This window comes from Tachyglossus aculeatus, chromosome 21 (assembly GCF_015852505.1).
Source record: "Tachyglossus aculeatus isolate mTacAcu1 chromosome 21, mTacAcu1.pri, whole genome shotgun sequence".
Classification (NCBI taxonomy): domain Eukaryota; kingdom Metazoa; phylum Chordata; class Mammalia; order Monotremata; family Tachyglossidae; genus Tachyglossus; species Tachyglossus aculeatus.
Window position 1 is genome coordinate 11631169 of NC_052086.1, and position 27358 is coordinate 11658526.

The 27358-nt window shown below is 44.1% G+C and overlaps 1 protein-coding gene across 4 annotated transcripts in view; it reads right to left on the reverse strand.

Annotated features, from left to right (window-relative positions):
* Nucleotides 1–27358, reverse strand: part of LOC119941889 (zinc finger protein 436-like) — a 58778-nt gene that overhangs the window by 22104 nt on the left and 9316 nt on the right. For 2 of the 4 annotated variants that reach the window (XM_038762420.1, XM_038762419.1), the window contains exon 2: nucleotides 18798–18942. The exons of 1 other annotated variant lie outside the window; for it this stretch is intronic. The gene's annotated coding sequence lies outside the window, so the exon portion shown is untranslated. Of the gene's footprint in view, nucleotides 1–18797; nucleotides 18946–27358 lie in introns of all 4 variants that reach the window. One more of the 4 variants, XM_038762423.1, reaches the window with a different exon arrangement.

A 27358-nucleotide genomic window follows, 5' to 3' on the forward strand; every position in this document is an offset into this window, starting at 1 on the left:
TTGTTCTCTGTCTCCCCCTTTTATTTATTATTACTCTATTTGTTATTACTCTATTTATTATTATTCTATTTATTTATTTATTACTCTATTTATTTATTTGTTTTACTTGTACATATCTAGTCTATTTATTTTATTTTGTTAGTATGCTTGGTTTTGTTCTCTGTCTCCCCCTTTTAGACTGTGAGCCCACTGTTGGCTAGGGACTCGTCCCCCTCTCCATCCCCCCATCTTACCTCCTTCCCTTCCCCACAGCACCTGTATATATGTTTGTACATATTTATTACTCTATTTATTTATTTATTTTGCTTGTACATATCTATTCTATTTATTTTATTTTGTTAGTATGCTTGGTTTTGTTCTCTGTCTCCCCCTGTTAGACTGTGAGCCCATTGTTGGGTAGGGACTCGTCCCCCTCTCCATGCCCCCCATCTTACCTCCTTCCCTTCCCCACAGCACCTGTATATATGTTTGTACATATTTATTACTCCATTTATTTATTTATTTACTTTGCTTGTACATATCTATTCTATTTATTTTATTTTGTTAGTATGCTTGGTTTTGTTGTCTGTCTCCCCCTTTTACACTGTGAGCCCGCTGTTGGGTAGGGGACTCGTCTCCCTCTCCATCCCCCCCCGTCTTACCTCCTTCCCTTCCCCACAGCACCTGAATATGTGGATATATGTTTGTACAGATTGATTACTCTATTTATTTATTTTACTTGTACATATCTATTCTATTTATTTTATTTTGTTAGTATGCTTGGTTTTGTTCTCTGTCTCCCCCTTTTATTTATTATTACTGTATTTATTTATTATTATTCTATTTATTTATTTATCACTCTATTTATTTATTTTATTATTACTGTATTTATTTGTTTTATTTGTGCATATCTATTCTATTTATTTTACTTTGTTAGTATGCTTGGTTTTGTTCTCTGTCTCCCCCTTTTAGACTGGGAGCCCGCTGTTGGCTAGGGACTCGTCCCCCTCTCCATGCCCCCCATCTTGCCTCCTTCCCTTCCCCACAGCACCTGTATATATGTTTGTACATATTTATTACTCTATTCATTTATTTATTTATTTTGCTTGTACATATCTATTCTATTTATTTTATTTTGTTAGTATGCTTGGTTTTGTTCTCTGTCTCCCCCTTTTAGACTGTGAGCCCACTGTTGGCTAGGGACTCATCCACCTCTCCATCCCCGCTCCTTCCCTTCCCCACAGCACCTGTATATATGTATATATGTTTGTACATATTTATTACTCCATTTATTTATTTATTTTCCTTGTACATATCTATTCTATTTATTTTATTTTGTTAGTATGCTTGGTTTTGTTCTCTGTCTCCCCCTTTTAGACTGGGAGCCCGCTGTTGTGTAGGGGACTCGTCCCCCTCTCCACCCCCCTCCTTCCCTTCACCCACAGCACCTGTATATATGTTTGTACATATTTACTACTCTATTTATTTATTTTACTTGTACATATCTATTCTATTTATTTTATTTTGTTAGTATGCTTGGTTTTGTTCTCTGTCTCCCCCTTTTAGACTGGGAGCCCACTGTTGGGTAGGGGACTCGTCCCCCTCTCCATCCCCCCCGTCTTACCTCCTTCCCTTCCCCATAGCACCTGTATATATGGATATATGTTTGTACAGATTTATTACTCTATTTATTTATTTATTTTGCTTGTACACATCTATTCTATTTATTTTATTTTGTTAGTATGCTTGGTTTTGTTCTCTGTCTCCCCCTTTTATTTATTATTACTCTATTTGTTATTACTCTATTTATTATTATTCTATTTATTTATTTATTACTCTATTTATTTATTTGTTTTACTTGTACATATCTAGTCTATTTATTTTATTTTGTTAGTATGCTTGGTTTTGTTCTCTGTCTCCCCCTTTTAGACTGTGAGCCCACTGTTGGCTAGGGACTCGTCCCCCTCTCCATCCCCCCATCTTACCTCCTTCCCTTCCCCACAGCACCTGTATATATGTTTGTACATATTTATTACTCTATTTATTTATTTATTTTGCTTGTACATATCTATTCTATTTATTTTATTTTGTTAGTAAGCTTGGTTTTGTTCCCTGTCTCCCCCTCTTAGACTGTGAGCCCACTGTTAGGTAGGGACTGTCTCTATATGTTGCCAATGTGTACTTCCCAAGCGCTTAGTACAGTGCTCTGCACACAGTAAGCACTCAATAAATACGACTGATGGATTGACTGGGGGTTAAACACTGTTCTAAGCGCTGGGGTTTATCAAGTTTAGCAGGTTGCCTTGAAGTGGCGGGGGTCACAGTCTAAATTGCAGGGAGGGGGATTTGAGACCCAATTAGAAATGAAGTGAATTGACTGGGGGTTAAACCCTGGTCTTGTAACCTCCCCAGCGCTTAGAACAGTGCTTTGCACATAGTAAGCACTTAACAAATGCCATCATTATTATTATTATTATTATTATTTCTTCTGGGGAAAAATAGAGACTGTGAGACTTTTAGACTGTGAGCCCACTGTTGGGTAGGGACTGTCTCTATATGTTGCCGACTTGTACTTCCCAAGCGCTTAGTACAGTGCTCTGCACGCAGTAAGCGCTCAATAAATACGATTGATTGATGGATTGATTGATTGTTCTAAGCGCTGGGGTTTATCAAGTTTAGAAGGTTGCCTTGAAGGGGGGAGGTCACAGTCTAAATTGCAGGGAGGGGGATTTGAGACACAATTAGAAATGAAGTCAATTGACTGGGGGTTAAACACTGTTCTTGTATCCCCCCCAGCGCTTAGAACAGTGCTTTGCACATAGTAAGCGCTTAATAAATGCCATCATTATTATTATTATTTTATTATTACTTCTTCTGGGGAAAAATGGAGACTGTGAGCCCACTGTTGGGTAGGGACTGTCTCTATGTTGCCGACTTGTACTTCCCAAGCGCTTAGTCCAGTGCTCTGCACACAGTAAGCGCTCAATAAATACGATTGATTGATTGATTGATTGATTGATTGTTCTAAGCGCTGGGGTTTATCAAGTTTAGCAGGTTGCCTTGAAGGTCACAGTCTAAATTGCAGGGAGGAGGATTTGAGACACAATTAGAAATGAAGTCAATTGACTGTGGGTTAAACACTGTTCTTGTATCCCCCCAGCGCTTAGAACAGTGCTTTGCACATAGTAAGCGCTTAATAAATGCCATTATTATTATTATTATTATTATTATTATTATTATTTCTTCTGGGGAAAAATGGAGACTGTGAGCCTTTTAGACTGTGAGCCCACTGTTGGGTAGGGACTGTCTCTATACATTGCCGACTTGTACTTCCCAAGCGCTTAGTCCAGTGCTCTGCACACAGTAAGTGCTCAATAAATACGATTGATTGATTGATTGATTGTTCTAAGCGCTGGGGTTTATCAAGTTTAGCAGGTTGCCTTGAAGGGGGGGTCACTGTCTAAATTGCAGGGAGGGGGATTTGAGACACGATTAGAAATGAAGTGAATTGACTGGGGGTTAAACACTGTTCTTGTATCCCCCCCAGCGCTTAGAACAGTGCTTTGCACATAGTAAGCGCTTAATAAATGCCATTATTATTATTATTATTATTATTATTATTATTATTTCTTCTGGGGAAAAATGGAGACTGTGAGCCTTTTAGACTGTGAGCCCACTGTTGGGTAGGGACTGTCTCTATACATTGCCGACTTGTACTTCCCAAGCGCTTAGTCCAGTGCTCTGCACACAGTAAGCGCTCAATAAATACGATTGATTGATTGATTGATTATTCTAAGCGCTGGGGTTTATCAAGTTTAGCAGGTTGCCTTGAAGGGGGGGTCACTGTCTAAATTGCAGGGAGGGGGATTTGAGACACGATTAGAAATGAAGTGAATTGACTGGGGGTTAAACACTGTTCTTGTATCACCCCCAGCGCTTAGAACAGTGCTTTGCACATAGTAAGCGCTTAATAAATGCCATTATTATTATTATTATTATCATTTCTTCTGGGGAAAAATGGAGACTGTGAGACTTTTAGACTGTGGGCCCACAGTTGGGTAGGGACTGTCTCTATGTTGCCGACTTGTACTTCCCAAGCACTTAGTCCAGTGCTCTGCACACAGTAAGCGCTCAATAAATACGATTGATTGATTGATTGATTATTCTAAGCGCTGGGGTTTATCAAGTTTAGCAGGTTGCCTTGAAGGGGGGGCGGTCACAGTCTAAATTGCAGGGAGGATTTGAGACACAATTAGAAATGAAGTGAATTGACGGGGGGGTTAAACGCTGTTCTAAGCACTGGCACACTTGATCACCTTGTATTCCCCCCAGCGCTTAGAACAGTGCTGTGCACATAGTAAGCGCTTAACAAATGCCATTATTATTATTATTATTATTATTATTATTATTATCAAGTTTAGCAGGTTGCCTTGAAGGGGGTGGTCACAGTCTAAATTGCAGGGAGGAGGATTTGAGACACAATTAGAAATGAAGTGAATTGACTGGGGGTTAAACGCTGTTCTAAGCGCTGGCACACTTGATCACCTTGTATTCCCCCCAGCGCTTAGAACAGTGCTGTGCACATAGTAAGCGCTTAACAAATGCCATCATTATTATTATTATTATTATTATTATTATTATTATTATCAAGTTTAGCAGGTTGCCTTGAAGGTCACAGTCTAAATTGCAGGGAGGAGGATTTGAGACACAATTAGAAATGAAGTCAATTGACGGGGGGTTAAACGCTGTTCTAAGCGCTGGCACACTTGATCACCTTGTATTCCCCCCAGCGCTTAGAACAGTGCTGTGCACATAGTAAGCGCTTAACAAATGCCCTCATTATTATTATTATTATTATTATTATTATCAAGTTTAGCAGGTTGCCTTGAAGGTCACAGTCTAAATTGCAGGGAGGAGGATTTGAGACACAATTAGAAATGAAGTCAATTGACTGGCGGTTAAACGCTGTTCTAAGCGCTGGGGTTTCTCAGGTTGCCTTGAAGCGGGGGGGTCACAGTCCAAATTGCAGGGAGGAGGATTTGACCCCACAGGGAGGTAGCTGAGACACAATTAGAAATGACCTGACCAAGGTCACACAGCAAGCAGTTGGCAGAGGCAGGAACGGAACCCAGGGCCTGTGCTCTTTCCATTAATCCACGCTGCTTCTCAGCAGAGCAATTACAGCCGCTTTACGCGCAGGCCCTTGTTAGGAGCAGTGAATTAAGGTAAAACAATCAATCGATCGATCAATCAATTGTAATAATAATAATGGCATTTATTTAGCGCTTACTATGTGCAAAGCACTGTTCTAAGCGCTGGGGAGGTTATAAGGTGATCAGGTTGTCCCACGGGGCGGCTCACAGTCTTCATCCCCATTTTACAGATGAGGGAACTGAGGCCCAGAGAAGTGAAGTGACTTGCCCAAGGTCACACAGCAGACATGTGGCGTATTTCCTCTCCCTTCCTCTCCCCCTCCCCATCCCCCCTGGCCTTACCTCCTTCCCCTCCCCACAGCACCTGTATATATGTTTGTACGGATTTATTACTCTATTTCTTTATTTTATTTGTACATATTTATCCTGTTTATTTTATTTTGTTGATATGTTTTGTTTTGTTGTCTGTCTCCCCCTTCTAGACTGTGAGCCCGCTGTTGTGTAGGGACTTGGACTTCCCAAGTGCTTAGTACAGTGCTCTCCCCATCCCCCCCGCCTTACCTCCTCCCCCTCCCCACAGCACCTGTATATATGTTTGTACAGATTTATTACTCAATTTATTTCTTTATTTTATTTGTACATATCTATTCTATTTATTTTATTTTGTTAATACGTTTTGTTTTGTTGCCTGTCTCCCCCTTCTAGACTGTGACCCCGCTGTCGGGTAGGGACCGTCTCTAGATGTTGCCAACTTGGACTTCCCAGGCCCTTAGTCCAGTGCTCTGCACACAGTGAGCGCTCAATAAATACGATTGAACGAATAAACCCAATTCTCCACCCCAGGAGGTCAATCTCGAGCTATCGCTTCAGAGCTCAGAGCTCAGGTATGTGCACGTCGACGGGATGGAGTTGCATCAATATGGAGAAAGAAGAACCAAGGTACACGTTCAGTTGGTGGTGTTTTCTCAAGATCATCACAGTCGTTAGACTGCTCCAGAAGGCCTGACAACAGGCGGGGAGACAGCGACCATCACCGGGCCTTCTTCTTCTTCGGGTTCTGTTCCCCAAAAAGACACATCACCGGGCCTTCTTCTTCTTCTTTGGGTTCTGGTCCCCAAAAAGACACATCACCGGGCCTTCTTCTTCTTCGGGTTCTGTTCCCCAAAAAGACACATCACCGGGCCTTCTTCTTCTTCGGGTTCTGTTCCCCAAAAGGACACATCACCGGGCCTTCTTCTTCTTTGGGTTCTGTTCCCCAAAAGGACACATCACTGGGCCTTCTTCTTCTTCGGGTTCTGGTCCCCAAAAAGACACATCACCAGGCCTTCCTCTTCTTCTCTGGGTTCTGTTCCCCAAAAAGACACATCACCGGGCCTTCTTCTTCTTCGGGTTCTGTTCCCCAAAAAGACACATCACCGGGCCTTCTTCTTCGGGTTCTGGTCCCCAAAAAGACACATCACCAGGCCTTCTTCTTCTTCAGGTTCTGTTCCCCAAAAAGATACATCACCAGGCCTTCTTCTTCTTCGGGTTCTGTTCCCCAAAATGACACATCACCGGGCCTTCTTCTTCTTCTTCGGGTTCTGTTCCCCCAAAAGACACATCACCGGGCCTTCTTCTTCTTCGGGTTCTGTTCCCCAAAAGGACACATCACTGGGCCTTCTTCTTCTTCGGGTTCTGGTCCCCAAAAAGACACATCACCAGGCCTTCTTCTTCTTCTTCGGGTTCTGTTCCCCAAAAAGACACATCACTGGGCCTTCTTCTTCTTCAGGTTCTGTTCCCCAAAAAGACACATCACCGGGCCTTCTTCTTCTTCGGGTTCTGTTCCCCAAAAGGACACATCACCGGGCCTTCTTCTTCTTCGGGTTCTGTTCCCCAAAAGGACACATCACCGGGCCTTCTTCTTCTTCGGGTTCTGGTCCCCAAAAAGACACATCACCGGGCCTTCTTCTTCTTCGGGTTCTGTTCTCCAAAAAGACACATCACCGGGCCTTCTTCTTCTTCGGGTTCTGTTCCCCAAAAAGACATATCACCGGGCCTTCTTCTTCTTCTTCGGGTTCTGTTCCCCAAAAAGACACATCACCAGGCCTTCTTCTTCTTCAGGTTCTGTTCCGCAAAAGGACACATCACCGGGCCTTCTTCTTCTTCGGGTTCTGTTCCCCAAAAAGACACATCACCGGGCCTTCTTCTTCTTTGGGTTCTGTTCCCCAAAAGGACACATCACCGGGCCTTCTTCTTCTTCGGGTTCTGTTCCCCAAAAAGACACATCACCGGGCCTTCTTCTTCTTCGGGTTCTGTTCCCCAAAAAGATACATCACCGGGCCTTCTTCTTCTTCGGGTTCTGTTCCCCCAAAAGACACATCACCGGGCCTTTTTCTTCTTCTTCGGGTTCTGTTCCCCAAAAAGACACATCACCGGGCCTTCTTCTTCTTCTTCGGGTTCTGTTCCCCAAAAAGACACATCACCGGGCCTTCTTCTTCTTCTTCGGGTTCTGTTCCCCAAAAAGACACATCACCGGGCCTTCTTCTTCTCTGGGTTCTGTTCCCCCAAAAGACACATCACCGGGCCTTCTTCGTCCCCCCTCTTTGGTTTCTATTCCCCAAAAAGACACATCACCGGGCCTTCTTCTTCTTCGGGTTCTGTTCCCCAAAAAGACACATCACTGGGCCTTCTTCTTCTTGCCCTACTGAGAGCTCACCTCCTCCAGGAGGCCTTCCCAGACTGAGCCCCCTCCTTCCTCTCTCCCTCATCCCCCTCTCCATCCCCCGTCTTACCTCCTTCCCTTCCCCACAGCACCTGTATATATGTAGATATGTTTGTACATATTTATTACTCTATTTATTTATTTATTTTACTTGTACCTATCTATTCTATTTATTTTATTCTGTTAATATGTTTGGTTTTGTTCTCTGTCTCCCCCTTCTAGACTGTGAGCCCACTGTTGGGTAGGGACCGTCTCTACATGTTGCCGACTTGGACTTCCCAAGCGCTTAGTACAGTGCTCTGCACACAGTAAGCGCTCAATAAATACGATTGATTGATTCTTCATCCCCCCTCTTTGGTTTCTGTTCCCCAAAAAGACACACCACCGGGCCTTCTTCTTCTTCGGGTTCTGTTCCCCCAAAAGACACATCGCCGGGCCTTCGCCGTCCCCCCTCTTTGATTTCTGTTCCCCCAAAAGGCACAACACAAATACATACTACGATTGATTGATTGATTCCCCTCCCCACAGCACCTGTATATATGTACATAAGTTTGTATGTATTTATTACTCCATTTATTTATTTATTTTACCTGTAAATATTTATTCTATTTATTTTATTTTGTTAATGTGTTTTGTTGTCTGTCTCCCCCTTCTAGACTGTGAGCCCGCTGTTGGGTAGGGACTGTATATGTTGCCAACTTGGACTTCCCAAGAGCTTAGAACAGTGCTCTGCACACAGTAAGCGCTCAATAAATACAATTGAATGAATGAATGAATGAATACTACGTCTCGGCCTCCAGCCGGAGATGCATTCCGACTGCCGGGAACTCCACCCCAACTTGGGAGTGACACAGAAGGGAACCTGTTCCTCCAGACTGCTCAGTTTGATAGCAAAATACATTCCAGGTTCGCCACGCCTGGGAAAATTCAACACCGAGCTGCGGTTTCCCCTTGAATCAATATCAACTAGGGTTTTCCATCCCTCTCCCAGCCCTTTGGCAGACCCTTAGACGACTCCCGACTGGAGATATCGCTGGGTAAATTGGTGAAACGCCTTCCAGTTTCAGGGGAGGGTAGTCATTCGTTCATTCAATCGTATTTATTGAGCGCTTACTGTGTGCAGAGCACTGGGCTAAGCGCTTCGGAAGGACAAGTTGGCAACATTTAGAGACGGTCCCTACCCAACAGCGGGCTCACAGTCTAGAAGGGGGAGACAGACAACAAAACAAAACATATTAACAAAATTCATTCATTCAATCGGGTTTATTGAGCGCTTACTGTGTGCAGAGCACTGTACTAAGCGCTTGGGAAGTCCGAGTTGGCAGCATACAGAGGCGGTCCCTACCCAACAGCGGGCTCACAGTCTAGAAGGGGGAGACAGAGAACAAAACAAAACATATTAACAAAATAAAATGAATAGAATAAATATGTACAAGTAAAATAAATAGATGAGCAAATACGTACAAACATATATACATATATACAGGCTGTTGGGTAGGGACCGTCTCTATATATTCATTCATTCATTCAATCGTATTTATTGAGCGCTTACTGTGTGCAGAGCACTGTACTAAGCGCTTGGGAAGTACAAGTTGGCAACATCTAGAGACGGCCCCTACCCAACAGCGGGCTCACAGTCTAGAAGGGGGAGACAGAGGACAAAACCAAACATATTAACAAAATAAAATGAACAGGATAAATATGTACAAGTAAAACAAATTAATAGAGTAGTAAATACGTTCAAACATATATACATATATACAGGTATATACATATATACAGACTGTTGGGTAGGGACTGTCTCTATATGTTCATTCATTCATTCATTCATTCATTCAATCGTATTTATTGAGCGCTTACTGTGTGCAGAGCACTGGACTAAGCGCTTGGGAAGGGCAAGTTGGCAACATCTAGACGGTCCCTACCCAACAGTGGGCTCACAGTCTACCAAGGGGGAGACAGAGAACAAAACCAAACATATTAACAAAATAAAATAAATAGAATAGATATGTACAAGTAAAATAAATAGAGTAGTAAATACATATATACACAGGCTTTTGGGTAGGGAACGTCTCTATATGTTCATTAATTCATTCATTCATTCAGTCAATCGCATTTATTGAGCGCTTACTGTGTGCAGAGCACTGGACTAAGCACTTGGGAAGTCCAAGTTGGCAGAGAAGGAGCTAGCACTAATGGGGATTGGGGATAATAATAATAATAATAATAATAATAATAATGGCATTTATTAAGCGCTTACTATGTGCAAAGCACCGTTCTAAGCACTGGGGAGGTTCCAAGGTGATCAGGTTGTCCCACGGGGGGCTCACAGTCTTAATCCCCATTTTCCAGATGAGGTAACTGAGGCCCAGAGAAGTGAAGTGACTTGCCCAAAGTCACCCAGCTGGCAATTGGCGGAGCCGGGATTTGAACCCATGCCCTCCGACTCCAAAGCCCGGGCTCTTTCCCACTGAGCCACGCTGCTTCTCAGTGAAGGCTGTGAGCCCCCCATGAAACCACCTGATCACCTTGTAACCTCCCCAGCGCTTAGTACAGTGCTCTGCACATCGTCAGTGCTTAATAAATGCCATTATTATTATTACTGAGCACTGTAGCTTGCTGTAGTCACCGGAGCCTTTAATAAAATAGCCATTTTCTCGGCCTGCGAAGCGTCAGTGGGCAAACAATTATGGTCCAGCCGAGTTCCGTGCGGGGCCGGGACAGGGTCCAATCTGATTATTTTCTACCTACCCCAGTATTTAGCACGAGTGCTTGGCACAGAGTAAGCGCTTATTACCATCATTATTATTATTATCATTACAGGAGTTAGCCTGGGAGCAAACGCAGGGTCCGGATTTTAATGGCAGGCCTTCCCACACTGAGCTCCCTCCTTCCTCTCTCCCTCCCCATTCATTCATTCATTCATTCATTCAATCGTATTTATTGAGCGCTTACTGGGTGCAGAGCACTGGACTAAGCGCTTGGGAAGTCCAAGTTGGCAACATACGGAGACGATGAATGACGATGAATGACGTCATTATGATACGTCATTATGAAACGCCTAACCCAACAGCGGGCTCACCGTCTAGAAGGGGGAGACCGAGAACAAAACGTATTAACAAAATTCATTCATTCATTCATTCAATCGTATTTATTGAGCGCTTACTGTGTGCAGAGTACTGCACCAAGCGCTTGGGGAGTCCAAGTCCATCCCCCCCGCTTATCTCCTTCCCCTCCTCACAGCACCTGTATATATGTTTGTACGTATTTATTACTCTATTTTATTTGTACATGTTTATTCTATTTATTTTATTTCGTTAATATGTTTTGTTTTGTTGTCTGTCTCCCCCTTCTAGACTGTGCGCCATTCATCATGGTGCCATTAAGCGATGGAGTGTCATATTGAGGTCATTCATCGTGGCGCCATTACGCGATGGAGTATCATAATGATGTCACTCATTGTGGCACCATTACGCGATGGAGTATCGTAATGACGTCACTCATCATGGCGCCATTACGCAATGGAGTATCGTAATGATGTCATTCATCGTGGCACCATTATGCGATGGAGTATCATACTGACGTCATTCATCGTGGCGCCATTACGCGATGGAGTATCATAATGACGTCACTCATCTTGGCGCCATTACGCGATGGCGTATCATAATGATGTCACTCATCTTGGTGCGATTACGCGATGGCGTATCATAATAATGTCATGCATCGTGGCGCCATTACGCAACGGAGTATCGTAATGACGTCATTCACCGTGGCGCCATTACGCGACGGAGTATCGTGATGATGTCATTCATCGTGGCGCCATTACGTGACGGAGTACCATAGTGACGTCATTCATCATGGCGCCATTATGCAATGGCGTATCGTAATGACGTCATTCATCGTGGTGCCATTACACGATGGAGTATCATAATGGCATCATTCATCATGGCGCCATTACGCGACGGAGTATCGTAATGACGTCATTTATCGTGGCACCATTACGCGATGGAGTATCAAAATGATGTCATTTACCATGGCGCCATTACACTATGGAGTATCATAACGATGTCATTCATCGTGGCGCCATTACACGACGGAGTATCGTAAGGACGTCATTCATCGTGGCGCCATTAAGCGATGGAGTATCGTAATGATGTCATTCACCGTGGCGCCATTACACGATGGAGTATCGTAATGACGTCATTCATCATGGTGCCATTACGCGACGGAGTATCATAACGATGTCATTCACTGTGGCGCCATTACGCGATGGAGTATCGTAATGACACCACCCATCGTGGCACCATTACACGATGGAGTATCCCAATGACGTCATTCATCGTGGCGCCATTACGTGATGAAGTACTGTAATGACGTCATTCATCGTGGCGCCATTACACGATCGAGTGTCGTAATGACGCCATTCATCGTGGCGCCATTATGCGATGGAGTATCATAATGATGTCACTCATCGTGGCGTCATTACGCGATGGAGTATCGTAATGACGCCACCCATCGTGGCGCCATTACGCGATGGAGGATCATAATGACGTTATTCATCGTGGCGCCATTACGCGACCGAGTATCCTAATGACGTCATTCATCGTGGCGCCATTACGCGACGGAGTATCGCAATGCTGTCAGTCAGAAGGCTGTCGGAGCCCCGACTCCAGATTCCTCAGTTTCCCCCCCAGGTCTCGGCTCATACGGGTGGGCGGGCGCTTTCAAAATTTTAACTGCCGCTGCCCCCGTGATGGGGCGCCCCGAGGCAGTTGTCTCACTGGCTTTATATCTCTATGTGTCAAATTATAGCTTGGCAGTTAAACTGTTTTGTCCTTTCATGCTCAGGGTGATTATAACATGAGCTTAACTAGTAATTTGGGCTTAAAAAAAGTAATTAAAAGGCCGGGCTTCGAATCGGGGCGGGCACGCCCAGCTCCTTAAGAGATTTCATCATCGAGATTCCGAAGTGAGACTGCAAGGGCGCTCAAACACCCTACCCTTCTCCGGCAGAAGATTCGTTCGTTCAATCGTATTTATTGAGCGCTTACTAAAATCAATCAATCGCATTTATTGAGCGCTTCCTGTGTGCAGAGCACTGGACTAAGCGCTTGGCAAGTCCAAGTCGGCAACATCTCGAGACGGTCCCTCCCCAACAGCGGGCTCACAGTCTAGATGGGGGAGACGGCCAACCCGGGTGTCATATTCCAAATCGATCGTATTTATTGAGCGCTTACTGTGTGCACAGCACTGGACTAAGCGCTTGGGAAGGACAAGTTGGCAACAAATGGGAGTCGTTTGTTGTCTGAGACAGATACACCGCTTGAGCATCTCATCCCATTATGCTTTTAAAGGCAGCCCAACAATCAATCAATCAATCAACCGTCCTTATTGGGCGCTTACTCTGTGCAGAGCACTGTACTAAGCGCTTGGGAAGTCCAAGTTGGCAACATCTAGAGACGGTCCCTACCCAACAGTGGGCTCACAGTCTAGAAGGGGGAGACAGGCAACAAAACATATTAACAAAATTCATTCATTCATTCATTCAATCGTATTTATTCATTCATTCATTCCTTTCAATCGTATTTATTGGGCGCTTACTGTGTGCCTAGCACTGGACTAAGCATTTGGGAAGTCCAAGTTGGCAACATAGAGAGACGGTCCCTCCCCAGAAGCAGGCTCACAGTCTAGAAGGGGGAGACCGAGAACAAAACAAAACATATTAACAAAATTCATTCATTCATTCATTCAATCGTATTTATTGAGCGCTTACTGCGTGCAGAGCACTGGACTAAGCGCTTGGGAAGTCCAAGTTGGCAACATCTCGAGTCGGTCCCTACCCAACAGCGGGCTCACAGTCTAGAAGGGGGAGACCAAGAAAAAAAGAAAACATGTTAACAAAATTCATTCATTCAATCATATTTATTGAGTGCTTACTGTGTGAAGAACACTGTACTAAGCGCTTGGGAAGTCCAAGTGGGCAACATCTAGAGACGGTCTCTACCCTACAGTGGGCTCACAGTCTAGAAGACTCTAAAATAAATAGAATAAATATGTACAAATATGTATATATGTTTGTACATATTTATTACCCTATTTATTTACTATCTATTTATTATAGATAGTATTATTTATCTATTCTATTTATTTTATTTTGTTAGCATGTTTGGTTTTGTATCTATCTATCTATCTATTTATTTACTATCTATTTATTATAGATAGTATTATTTATCTATTCTATTTATTTTATTTTGTTAGTATGTTTGGTTTTGTTGTCTGTCTCCCCCTTCTAGACTGTGAGCCCGCTGGTGGGTACGGCCCGTCTCTAGATGTTGCCGACTTGGACTTCCCAAGCGCTTAGTACAGCGCTCTGCACACGGCAAGCGCTCAATAAATACGATTGAATGAATGAATTTTGTTAACATGTTTTCTTTTATTCTCGGTCTCCCCCTTCTCGACTGTGAGCCCGCTGTTGGGTAGGGACTGTCTCTATATGTTGCCAACTTGGACTTCCCAAGCGCTTAGTACAGCGCTCTGCACACAGTAAGCGCTCAATAAATACGATGGATTGATTGATTGAAATAAAATAGAGTAATAAACATCAGCTGTTTTCCCACAGCCAAGCAGGGTGGCCTAGTGGAAAGAGCTCGATCCCGGGAGCCGGAGGATCTGGGTTCCAATCCCAGCTCCTCCGCCTGCCTGCCGGGTGACCTTGGGCCAGTCACTTCCCTTCTTGGTGCCTCAGTTACCTCCTCTGTAAAATGAGGATTAAATCCTCCTCCCTCCTGTGAGTCTCGCGTGGGACGGGGATTGTGTTCAACCTGTTACCTTGCAGCTACCTTGGCGCTTAGTACAGTGGCGGGCACCACCGTACTAAACCTGTATATATGTTTGTACATATTTATTATTACTCTATTTTACTTGTACATATTTATTCTATTTATTTATTCTATTCTATTTATTTATTCTATTTATTCTTTTCTCCGTGCCGAAGAACGGTCGCTTTTGGAAATTCAAAGAGGAGAGGCGGTACGTATGCTCTGCACACAGTAAGCGCTCAATAAATACGATTGAATGAATGAATGGCACATTTACTAAACGCTTTAATAAATAGGATTTTTAAACCATCCCCCAAAACCAGATGATTTCAGAGTCACCGTGCCGGAGAACGGTCGCTTTTGGAAATTCAAAGAGGAGAGGCGGTGCGTATGCTCTGCACACAGTAAGCGCTTAATAAATACGATTGAATGAATGAATGAATGGCACGTTTACTAAACGCTTTAATAAATAGGATTTTTAAACCGCCCCCCAAAACCAGATGATTTCAGAATCACCGTGCCGGAGAACTGTCACTTTTGGAAATTCAAAGAGGGGAGGCGGTACGTATGCTCTGCACACAGTAAGCGCTCAATAAATACGACTGAATGAATGAATGAATGGCACGTTTAGTAAACGCTTTAATAAATAGGATTTTTAAACCGCGCCCCAAAACCTGATGATTTCAAAATCACCGTGCCGGAAAACGGTCGCTTTTGGAAAGTCAAAGAGGAGAGGTGGTATGTATGCTCTGCACACAGTAAGCGCTCAATAAATACGATTGAATGAATGAATGAATGACACGTTTACTAAACGCTTTAATAAATAGGATTTTTAAACCGCCCCCCAAAACCAGATGATCTCAGAATAACCGTGTTGGAGAACGTCGCTTTTGGAAATTCAAAGAGGAGAGGCGGGACGTATGCTCTGCACACAGTAAGCGCTCAATAAATACGATTGAATGAATGAATGAATGGCACGTTTAGTAAACGCTTTAATAAATAGGATTTTTAAACCGCCCCCCAAAACCAGATGATTTCAGAGTCACTGTGCTGGAGAACGGTTGCTTTTGGAAATTCAAAGAGGAGAGGTGGTATGTATGCTCTGCACACAGTGAGCGCTCAATAAATACGATTGAATGAATGAATGAATGACACGTTTACTAAACGCTTTAATAAATAGGATTTTTAAACTGCCCCCCAAAACCAGATGATTTCAGAATCACCGTGCCGGAGAACGGTCGCTTTTGGAAATTCAAAGAGGGGCGGTACGTATGTTCGAAGGGAATCGGGTAGATGATGGATCAGGGGAAGGTGGTCGGTGGAAGGGGGAAATGTCTTGTACTTCCCAAGCGCTTAGTACAGTGCTCTGCACACAGTAAGCGCTCAATAAATATGATTGAATGAATGAATGGCACGTTTAGTAAACGCTTTAATAAATAGGATTTTTAAACCGCCCTCCAAAACCAGATAATTTCAGAATCACCATGCCGGAGAACGGTCGCTTTTGGAAATTCAAAGAGGAGAGGCGGTGCGTATGCTCTACACACAGTAAGCACTCAATAAATACGACTGAATGAATGAATGAATGAATGGCATGTTTAGTAAATGCTTTAATAAATAGGATTTTTAAACCACCCCCCAAACCAGATGATTTCAGAATCACCGTGCCGAAGAACGGTCGCTTTTGGGAATTCAAAGAGGAGAGGCGGGACGTATGCTCTGCACACAGTAAGCGCTCAATAAATATGACTGACTGAATGAATGAATAAATGGCATGTTTAGTAAACGCTTTAATAAATAGGATTTTTAAACCACCCCACGAAACCAGATGATTTCAGAATCACCGTGCCGGAGAACGGTCGCTTTTGGAAATTCAAAGAGGAGAGGCGGGACGTATGCTCTGCACACAGTAAGCGCTTAATAAATACGATTGAATGAATGAATGAATGGCACGTTTAGTAAACACTTTAATAAATAGGATTTTTAAACCGCCCCCCAAAACCAGATGATTTCAGAATCACCGTGCCGAAGAACGGTCGCTTTTGGAAATTCAAAGAGGAGAGGCGGGACGTATGCTCTGCACACAGTAAGTGCTCAATAAATACGACTGAATGAATGAATGAATGGCATGTTTAGTAAATGCTTTAATAAATAGGATTTTTAAACCGCCCTCCAAAACCAGATAATTTCAGAATCACCGTGCCGGAGAACGGTCGCTTTCGGAAATTCAAAGAGGAGAGGCGGTGCGTATGCTCTACACACAGTAAGCACTCAATAAATACGACTGAATGAATGAATGAATGAATGGCATGTTTAGTAAATGCTTTAATAAATAGGATTTTTAAACCACCCCCCAAACCAGATGATTTCAGAATCACCGTGCCGGAGAACGGTCGCTTTTGGGAATTCAAAGAGGAGAGGCGGGACGTATGCTCTGCACACAGTAAGCGCTCAATAAATATGACTGACTGAATGAATGAATAAATGGCATGTTTAGTAAACGCTTTAATAAATAGGATTTTTAAACCACCCCCCAAAACCAAATGATTTCAGAATCACCGTGCCGGAGAACGGTCGCTTTTGGAAATTCAAAGAGGAGAAGGGGTACTTACGCTCTTCTCACAGTAAGCGCTCAATAAATACGACTGAATGAATGAATGAATGGCATGTTTAGTAAACGCTTTAATAAATAGGGTTTTTAAACCTCCCCCAAAAACCAGATGATCTCAGAATCACCGTGCCGGAGAACGGTCGCTTTTGGAAATTCAAAGAGGGGCGGTACGTATGTTCGAAGGGAATCAGGTAGATGATGGACCAGGGGAAGGTGGCCGGTGGGAATGTCGTACTTCCCAAGTGCTTAGTCCAGTGCTCTGCACACGGTAAGCGCTCAATAAATCCGATTGATTGAATGAATGAATGAATGAATGAACGACGGGCCTGACTTTGAGGAGAGCAGCAGACGGGGCATTTCAGGAATGAAAACATTTAGTACAGGATGTGCTGTGTTCTCAGGACGGTTTATTTCACTCGACTTCTGTGCAGAAATATTTATAAAGAAAAGATCGTGAATCAGCGCAGCGCCGGCAGAAAATCACCCCGGGGACTGGGAAGTTTTTCGAACTGGCATAGGAAGCGGTTTCGGGAATTCAGTCCCCTGTGCCCGACCTTAATGTCTCATATTTATTTTACTTGTACATATCTATTCTATTTTCTTTTGTAGTATGTTTGGTTTTGTCTCCCCCTTTTAGCCTGTGAGCCCACTGTTGGGTAGGGCCCGTCTCTAGATGTTGCCAATTTGTACTTCCCAAGCGCTTAGTCCAGTGCTCTGCACACAGTAAGCGCTCAATAAATACGATTGATGATGATGATTTTATTTGGTAGTATGTTTGGTTTTGTCTCCCCCTTTTAGACTGGGAGCCCACTGTTGGGTAGGGACCGTCTCTATAGGTTGCCAATTTGTAGTTCCCAAGCGCTTAGTACAGTGCTCTGCACACAGTAAGCGCTCAATAAATATGATTGATGATGATGATTTTATTTGGTAGTATGTTTGGCTTTGTCTCCCCCTTTTAGACTGTGAGCCCACTGTTGGGTAGGGACCGTCTCTAGATGTTGCCAATTTGTACTTCCCAAGCGCTTAGTCACACAGTAAGCGCTCAATAAATACGATTGATGATGATGATATTAGCTAACTGGAAATAATACTTAAGCATTTATTATTATTTATTTATTATTAAGCGCTTAGTACAGTGCTCTGCACACAGTAAGCGCTCAATAAATACGATTGATTGATTTATTAAGTACTTACGGAGCGTTAAGCGCCGGGGCAAGGTTATCGGATCGGACACGGCCCCCGTCCCCCACGATCTACCTCACCGCCATCTCCCCCTTCTACACCGTGAGCCCGTTGTGGGGTAGGGACCGTCTCTCTATGCTGCCAGCTTGGCCTTCCCAAGCGCTTAGTACAGTGCTCCGCACACAGTAAGCGCTCAGTAAATACGAATGAATGAATGAATGAATTTTACCGAGGTGGAAACTGAGCCCCAGAGAGTTGACGTAACTTGCCCCAAATCACACAGCAGGCCAGCGGTATGAAAACCCAGATGTCCTGACACCCAGCCCCCGGCTTTTCCCACTAGATTTTCCTACCTTCCAAGTGGAACTGTAGTAGACGCAGCAGCCTCTACGAAATTCCCATCCGGGGCGGTGCCCTGTGCTGGGGCCCTGGGAAATACGGGATCGGACGGGAATCTGTTCTTTGGGCCGCAGAGAGCCGACGCTCCGATAGGGAAGGCTAGCGTTAAAAATAAAAATACGAAAAATACAATCAAAAATACGAAAAATAAAATATGCTGAGAGACAAGGAGGGTGTAAATAACCTTGTAAGTGCTTGAGTTGGCTGAAGGGATGATTTGGCGCAGGGTGCTTGGGAAATACGGAATCAGGCAGGAATCTGTTCCTTGAGCCGCAGAGAGCTGACACTCTAATAGGGAAGGCTATCGTTAAAAATAAAAATATGAAAAATAAATATGCTGAGAGAACAGGAGTGCCGAGGAGGGTGCAAATAACTTTGTAAGTGCTTGAGTTGGTTGAAGGGATAATTTGGCGAAGGGTGCTTGGGAAATACGGAATCGGACGGGAATCTTTTCCTTGAGCCGCAGACAGCTGACACTCTGATAGGGAAGGCTATCGTTAAAAATAAAAATACAAAAAATACAATAAAAAATATGAAAAATAAAATATGCTGAGAGGACAGCAGTGCCAAGGAGGGTGCAAATAACCTTGTAAGTGCTCGAGTTGGCTGAAGGGATGATTTGGCGCAGGGTGCTTGGGAAATATGGAATCAGACGGGAATCTGTTCCTTGAGCCGCAGAGAGCTGACACTTGATAGGGAAGGCTATCATTAAAAATATGAAAAATAAAATAAAAAATACGAAAAATACAATATGCTAAGAGAACAGGAGTGCCAAGGAGGGTGCAAAAAACTTTGTAAGTGCTCGAGTTGGCTGAAGGGATAATTTGGCGCAGGGTGCTTGGGAAATACGGAATCAGACGGGAATCTGTTCCTTGAGCCACAGAGAGCTGACACTCTAATAGGAAGGCTATCGTTAAAAATAAAAATACGAAAAATAAAATAAAAAATACGAAAAATAAAATATGCTGAGAGAACAGGAGTGCCAAGGAGGGTGCAAGTAACCTTGTAAGTGCTCAAGTTGGCTGAAGGGATGATTTGGCGCAGGGTGCTTGGGAAATACGGAATCGGACGGGAATCTGTTCCTTGAGCCGCAGAGAGCTGTCACTCTGATAGGGAAGGCTATCGTTAAAAATAAAAATACGAAAAATAAATATGCTGAGAGAACAGGAGTGCCAAGGAGGGTGCAAATAACCTTGTAAGTGCTCGAGTTGGCTGAAGGGATGATTTGGCGCAGGGTGCTTGCGAAATACGGAATCAGACGGGAATCTGTTCCTTGAGCCGCAGAGAGCCGACACTCTGATAGGGAAGGCTATCATTAAAAATAAAAATACGAAAAATAAAATATGCTGAGAGAACAGGAGTGCCAAGGAGGGTGCTAATAACCTTGTAAGTGCTCGAGTTGGCTAAAGGGATAATTTGGCGCAGGGTGTTTGGGAAATACGGAATCAGACGGGAATCTGTTCCTTGAGCCGCAGAGAGCCGACACTCTGATAGGGAAGGCTATCGTTAAAAATAAAAATACGAAAAATAAAATATGCTGAGAGAACAGGAGTGCCAAGGAGGGTGCAAATAACCTTGTAAGTGCTCGAGTTGGCTAAAGGGATAATTTGGCGCAGGGTGTTTGGGAAATATGGAATCAGACGGGAATCTGTTCCTTGAGCCGCAGAGAGCTGACATTCTAATAGGGAAGGCTATCATTAAAAAGGTCTTTACGATGCTGTCGAAAAATAAAATACGCTGAAGGAGGGTGCAAATAACTTCGTAAGTGCTCGAGTTGGCTGAAGGGATAATTTGGCACAGGGTGTTTGGGAAATACGGAATCAGACAGGAATCTGTTCCTTGAGCCGCAGAGAGCTGACACTCTAATAGGAAAGGCTATCGTTAAAAAGATATTTATGATGCTGTCGAAAAATAAAATACGCTGAAGGAGGGTGCAAATAACTTTGTAAGTGCTCGAGTTGGCTGACGGGATAATTTGACACAGGGTGCTTGGGAAATATGGAATCAGACGGGAATCTGTTCCTTGAGCCGCAGAGAGCCGACACTCTAATAGGGAAGGCTATCATTAAAAAGGTCTCAACGATGCTGTCGAAAAATAAAATACGCTGAAGGAGGGTGCAAATAACTTTGTAAGTGCTCGAGTTGGCTGAAGGGTTAATTTGGCGTAGGGTGTTTGGGAAATATGGAATCAGACGGGAATCTGTTCCTTGAGCCGCAGAGAGCCGACACTCTAATAGGGAAGGCTATCATTAAAAAGGTCTTAACGATGCTGTTGAAAAATAAAATACGCTGAAGGAGGGTGCAAATAACTTTGTAAGTGCTCGAGTTGGCTGAAGGGATAATTTGGCGCAGGGTGTTTGGGAAATACAGAATCAGACGGGAATCTGTTCCTTGAGCCGCAGAGAGCCGACACTCTAATAGGGAAGGCTATCGTTAAAAAAGTCTTTACGATGCTGTCGAAAAATAAAATACGCTGAAGGAGGGTGCAAATAACTTTGTAAGTGCTCGAGTTGGCTGAAGGGATAATTTGGTGCAGGGTGCCGGGAAATTCATCCAGAAAAGCTTGTTGGAAAGGGTGATTTGACAGTAAAGATCTCATTCATTCATTCATTCATTCATTATTTATTTTACTTGTACATATCTATTCTATTTATTTGATTTTGTTAGTATGTTTGGTTTTGTTCTCTGTCTCCCCCTTCTAGACTGTGAGCCCACTGTTGGGTAGGGACCGTCTCTAGATGTCCCCAACTTGGACTTCCCAAGCGCTTAGTCCAGTGCTCTGCCCACAGTAAGCGCTCAATAAATACGATTGATTGATTGATTCATTCATTCAATCGTATTTATTGAGCGCTTACTGTGGGCAGAGCACTGGACTAAGCGCTTGGGAAGTATCTCACTGAGATAGGGAGCTCCAAGATGGGGAAACAGTTTGAGCAGAGGGACGGAACTGGGAGAATCACCCCTGAGGTATAACTAGAAAGATGGCTCAAGAGGTGGGGGAATGGTGGGAGAATCAATCAATCAATCAATCGTATTTATTGAGCGCTTACTGTGTGCAGAGCGCTGTACTAAGCGCCTGGGAAGTCCAAGTTGGCAACATCTAGAGACGGTCCCTACCCAACAGCGGGCTCACAGTCTAGAAGGGGGAGACAGAGGACAAAACCAAACACACCAACAAAATAAAATAAATAGAATAGATAAATAATACTATCTATAATAAATAGATAGTAAATAGAAAGATAGATAGAGAAATACAAAACCAAACAAACTAACAAAATAAAATAGAATAGATAAATAATACTATCTATAATAAATAGATAGTAAATAAAAAGATAGATAAATACAAAACCAAACATACTAACAAAATAAAATAAACAGAATAGATAAATACTATCTATAATAAATAGATAGTAAATAGATAGATAAATACAAAACCAAACAGACTAACAAAATAAAATAAATAGAATAGCTAAATAATACTGTCTATAATAAATAGATAGTAAATAGATATAGATACAAAACCAAACTTACTAACAAAATAAAATAAATAGAATAGCTAAATAATACTATCTATAATAGACAGTAAATAGATAGATAGATAAATACAAAACCAAACATACTAACAAAATAAAATAAATAGAATAGATAAATAATGCTATCTATAATAAATAGATAGTAAATAGATAGATAAATACAAAACCAAACATACTAACAAAATAAAATAAATAAAATAGATAAATAATACTATCTATAATAGATAGTAGAGTAATAAATATGTACAAACATATATACATATATACAGCAGATAGATCCCCCGCATCTTACCTTCTTCCCTTCCCCACAGCACCTGCATATATGTATATATGTTTGTACATATTTATTGATTTATTTTACTTGTACCTATCTATTCTATTTATTTTATTTTGTTAGTATGTTTTGTTTTGTTGTCTGTCTTCCCCTTCTAGACTGTAAGCCCACTGTTGGGTAGGGACCGTCTCTATATGTTGCCAGCTTGTACTTCCCAAGCGCTTAGTCCAGTGCTCTGCACACAGTAAGCGCTCAATAAATACGACTGATTGATTGATAGGGACTATATATGTTGCCAACTTGGACTTCCCAAGCGCTTAGTCCAGTGCTCTGCACACAGTAAGCGCTCAATAAACATGATTGATTGATTGATTGACTGATTGATAGATCAAACGGGGGACCTTCCTGTCAATTTTAAGGAAGTTTTAACTGCTGGGAAGGGACAGAGGGAGGGAGCCAGCGGAGAGATTGGAAAAGGGGAGAAACGTGGATCAGACGACGCTTCGGGAAGACGATCTGTGAGTGCTCTGCACACAGTAAGTGCTCAATAAATACGATTGATTGATTGATTGATTGATCAAACGGGGGACCTTGCTGTCCATTTTCAGGAGGTTTTGACTGCTGGGAAGGGACAGAGGGAGGGAGCCAGCGGAGCGATTGGAAGAGGGGAGAAATGCGGATGAGACGACGCTTCGGGAAGACCATCTGTGAGTGCTCTGCACACAGTAAGTGCTCAATAAGTACGATTGATTGATTGATTGATCAAACAGGGGACCTTGCTGTCCATTTTAAGGAGGTTTTAACTGCCGGGAAGGGACAGAGGGAGGGAGCCAGCGGAGAGATTGGAAGAGGGGAGAAATGCGGATCAGACGACGCTTCGGGAAGACGATCTGTGAGTGCTCTGCACACAGTAAGTGCTCAATAAATACGATTGATTGATTGATTGACTGATTGATAGATCAAATAGGGGACCTTGCTGTCCATTTTCAGGAGGTTTCGACTGCTGGGAAGGGACAGAGGGAGGGAGCCAGCGGGGAGATTGGAAAAGGGGAGAAATGCGGATCAGGCGACACTTCCGGAAGACGATCTGTGAGTGCTCTGCACACAGTAAGTGCTCAATAAGTACGATTGATTGATTGATTGATCAAACAGGGGACCTTGCTGTCCATTTTAAGGAGGTTTTAACTGCCGGGAAGGGACAGAGGGAGGGAGCCAGCGGAGAGACTGGAAGAGGGGAGAAATGCGGATCAGACGACGCTTCGGGAAGACGATCTGTGAGTGCTCTGCACACAGTAAGTGCTCAATAAATACGATTGATTGATTGATAGATCAAACGTGGGAACTTGCTGTCCGTTTTAAGGAGGTTTTGACTGCTGGGAAGGGACAGAGGGAGAGAGCCAGCGGAGAGATTGGAAGAGGGGAGAAATGCGTATCAGACGACGCTTCGGGAAGACGATCTGTGAGTGCTCTGCACACAGTAAGTGCTCAATAAATACGATTGATTGATTGATTGATCAAACAGGGGACCTTGCTGTCCATTTTCAGGAGGTTTCGACTGCTGGGAAGGGACAGAGGGAGGGAGCCAGCGGAGAGATTGGAAGAGGGGGGAAATGCGGATCAGACGACGCTTCGGGAAGACGATCTGTGAGTGCTCTGCACACAGTAAGTGCTCAATAAATACGATTGATTGATTGATTGATTGATCAAACGGGGGACCTTGCTGTCCATTTTCAGGAGGTTTTGACTGCTGGGAAGGGACAGAGGGAGGGAGCCAGCTGAGAGATTGGAAGAGGGGAGAAATGCGGATGAGACGACGCTTCGGGAAGACGATCTGTGAGTGCTCTGCACACAGTAAGTGCTCAATAAGTACGATTGATTGATTGATTGATCAAACAGGGGACCTTGCTGTCCATTTTAAGGAGGTTTTAACTGCCGGGAAGGGACAGAGGGAGAGAGCCAGCGGAGAGATTGGAAGAGGGGAGAAATGCGGATCAGACAACGCTTTGGGAAGACAATCTGTGAGTGCTCTGCACACAGTAAGTGCTCAATAAATACGATTGATTGATTGATTGATTGATTGATAGATCAAACGGGGGACCTTGCTGTCCATTTTCAGGAGGTTTCGACTGCTGGGAAGGGACAGAGGGAGGGAGCCAGCGGAGAGATTGGAAGAGGGGAGAAATGCGGATCAGACGACGCTTCGGGAAGACGATCTGTGAGTGCTCTGCACACAGTAAGTGCTCAATAAATACGATTGATTGATTGACTGATCGAACGGGGGACCTTGCTGTCCATTTTAAGGAGGTTTCGACTGCTGGGAAGGGACAGAGGGAGGGAGCCAGCGGAGAGATTGGAAGAGGGGGGAAATGCGGATCAGACGACGCTTCGGGAAGACGATCTGTGAGTGCTCTGCACACAGTAAGTGCTCAATAAATACGATTGATTGATTGATTGATCAAACGTGGGAACTTGCTGTCCACTTTAAGGAGGTTTTGACTGTTGGGAAGGGACAAAGGGAAAGAGCCAGCGGAGAGATTGGAAGAGGGGGGAAATGCGGATCAGACGACGCTTCGGGAAGACGATCTGCGCGGCGGCGCGGATTTTAGAGCGGAGAGGGCGCGGGATGGCTGGGAGAACAGCGTGGAGACCGATGCAATAATCTAGCCAGGGCAAGGCCACAGCCCGTACCAGGAAGAGGCGGATCCGGGAGATTTTGTGCAGGAAAAACCGGCAGGATTTGGCAGTCAACTGAATAATAATAATAATGATGACGATGGCATTTGTTAAGCGCTTACTATGTGCAACGCGCTGTTCTAAGCGCCGGGGAGTTACAAGGTGATCAGGTTGTCCCACGGCGGGGGGCTCACGGTCTTCATCCCCATTTCACAGATGAGGCCCAGAGAAGTGAAATTGTTTTGTGAATCTGTTTGGTTTTGTTCTCCGTCTCCCCCTTCTCGACTGGGAGCCCGCTGTTGGGTCGGGACCGTCTCTATAATGTTGCCCACTTGTCCTTCCCAAGCGCTTAGTACAGTGCTCTGCACACAGCAAGCGCTCAATAAATACGACTGATTGATTGATGGATTGGACTTGCCCAAAGTCACCCAGCTGACAACGGGCGGAGCCGGGATCTGAACCCATGGCCTCGGACTCCGTGGCTTGCCCAAAGTCACCCAGCTGACAACGGGCGGAGCCGGGATTTGAACCCAGGACCTCGGACTCCAAAGCCCGGGCTCGGTCCACTGAACGTGAGACGGTGTTGTTGACTGAAACATGAACACTTCCCTTCCCCACAGCACCTGTATATATGTTTGTACATATTTATTACTCTATTTATTTATTTATCTTACTTGTACATATCTATTCTATTTATTTTATTTTGTTAATATGTTTGGTTTTGTTGTCCGTCTCCCCCTTCTCGACTGTGAGCCCACTGTTGGGTCGGGACCGTCTCTATAATGTTGCCCACTTGTCCTTCCCAAGCGCTTAGTACAGTGCTCTGCACACAGCAAGCGCTCAATAAATACGACTGATTGATGGATGGATTGGACTTGCCCAAAGTCACCCAGCTGACAACGGGCGGAGACGGGATCTGAACCCATGGCCTCGGACTCCGTGGCTTGCCCAAAGTCACCCAGCTGACAACGGGCGGAGCCAGGATTTGAACCCAGGACCTCGGACTCCAAAGCCCGGGCTCGGTCCACTGAACGTGAGACGGTGTTGTTGACTGAAACATGAACACTTCCCTTCCCCACAGCACCTGTATATATGTTTGTACATATTTATTACTCTATTTATTTATTTATCTTACTTGTACATATCTATTCTATTTATTTTATTTTGTTAATATGTTTGGTTTTGTTGTCCGTCTCCCCCTTCTCGACTGTGAGCCCACTGTTGGGTCGGGACCGTCTCTATAATGTTGCCCACTTGTCCTTCCCAAGCGCTTAGTACAGTGCTCTGCACACAGCAAGCGCTCAATAAATACGACTGATTGATGGATGGATTGGACTTGCCCAAAGTCACCCAGCTGACAACGGGCGGAGACGGGATCTGAACCCATGGCCTCGGACTCCGTGGCTTGCCCAAAGTCACCCAGCTGACAACGGGCGGAGCCGGGATTTGAACCCAGGACCTCGGACTCCAAAGCCCGGGCTCGGTCCACTGAACGGGAGACGGTGTTGTTGACTGAAACATGAACCCTTCCCTTCCCCACAGCACCTGTATATATGTATATATGTTTGCACATATTTATTACTCTATTTATTTATTTTACTTGTACACATCTATTCTATTTATTTTATTTTGTTAATATGTTTGGTTTTGTTGTCCGTGTCCCCCTTCTAGACCGGGAGCCCGCTGTTGGGTAGGGACCGTCTCTAGATGTTGCCAACTTGGACTTCCCAAGCGCTTAGTCCAGTGCTCTGCACACAGTAAGTGCTCAATAAATATGATTGATTGATTGATTGATTGAAGTGACTCGCCCAAAGTCACCCAGCTGACAACGGGCGGAACCGGGATCTGAACCCATGACCTCGGACTCTGTGGCTTGCCCAAAGTCACCCAGCTGACAACGGGCGGAGCCGGGATCTGAACCCATGGCCTCGGACTCTGTGGCTTGCCCAAAGTCACCCAGCTGACAACGGGCGGAGCCGGGATTTGAACCCAGGACCTCGGACTCCAAAGCCCGGGCTCTTTTCCGCTGAACGTG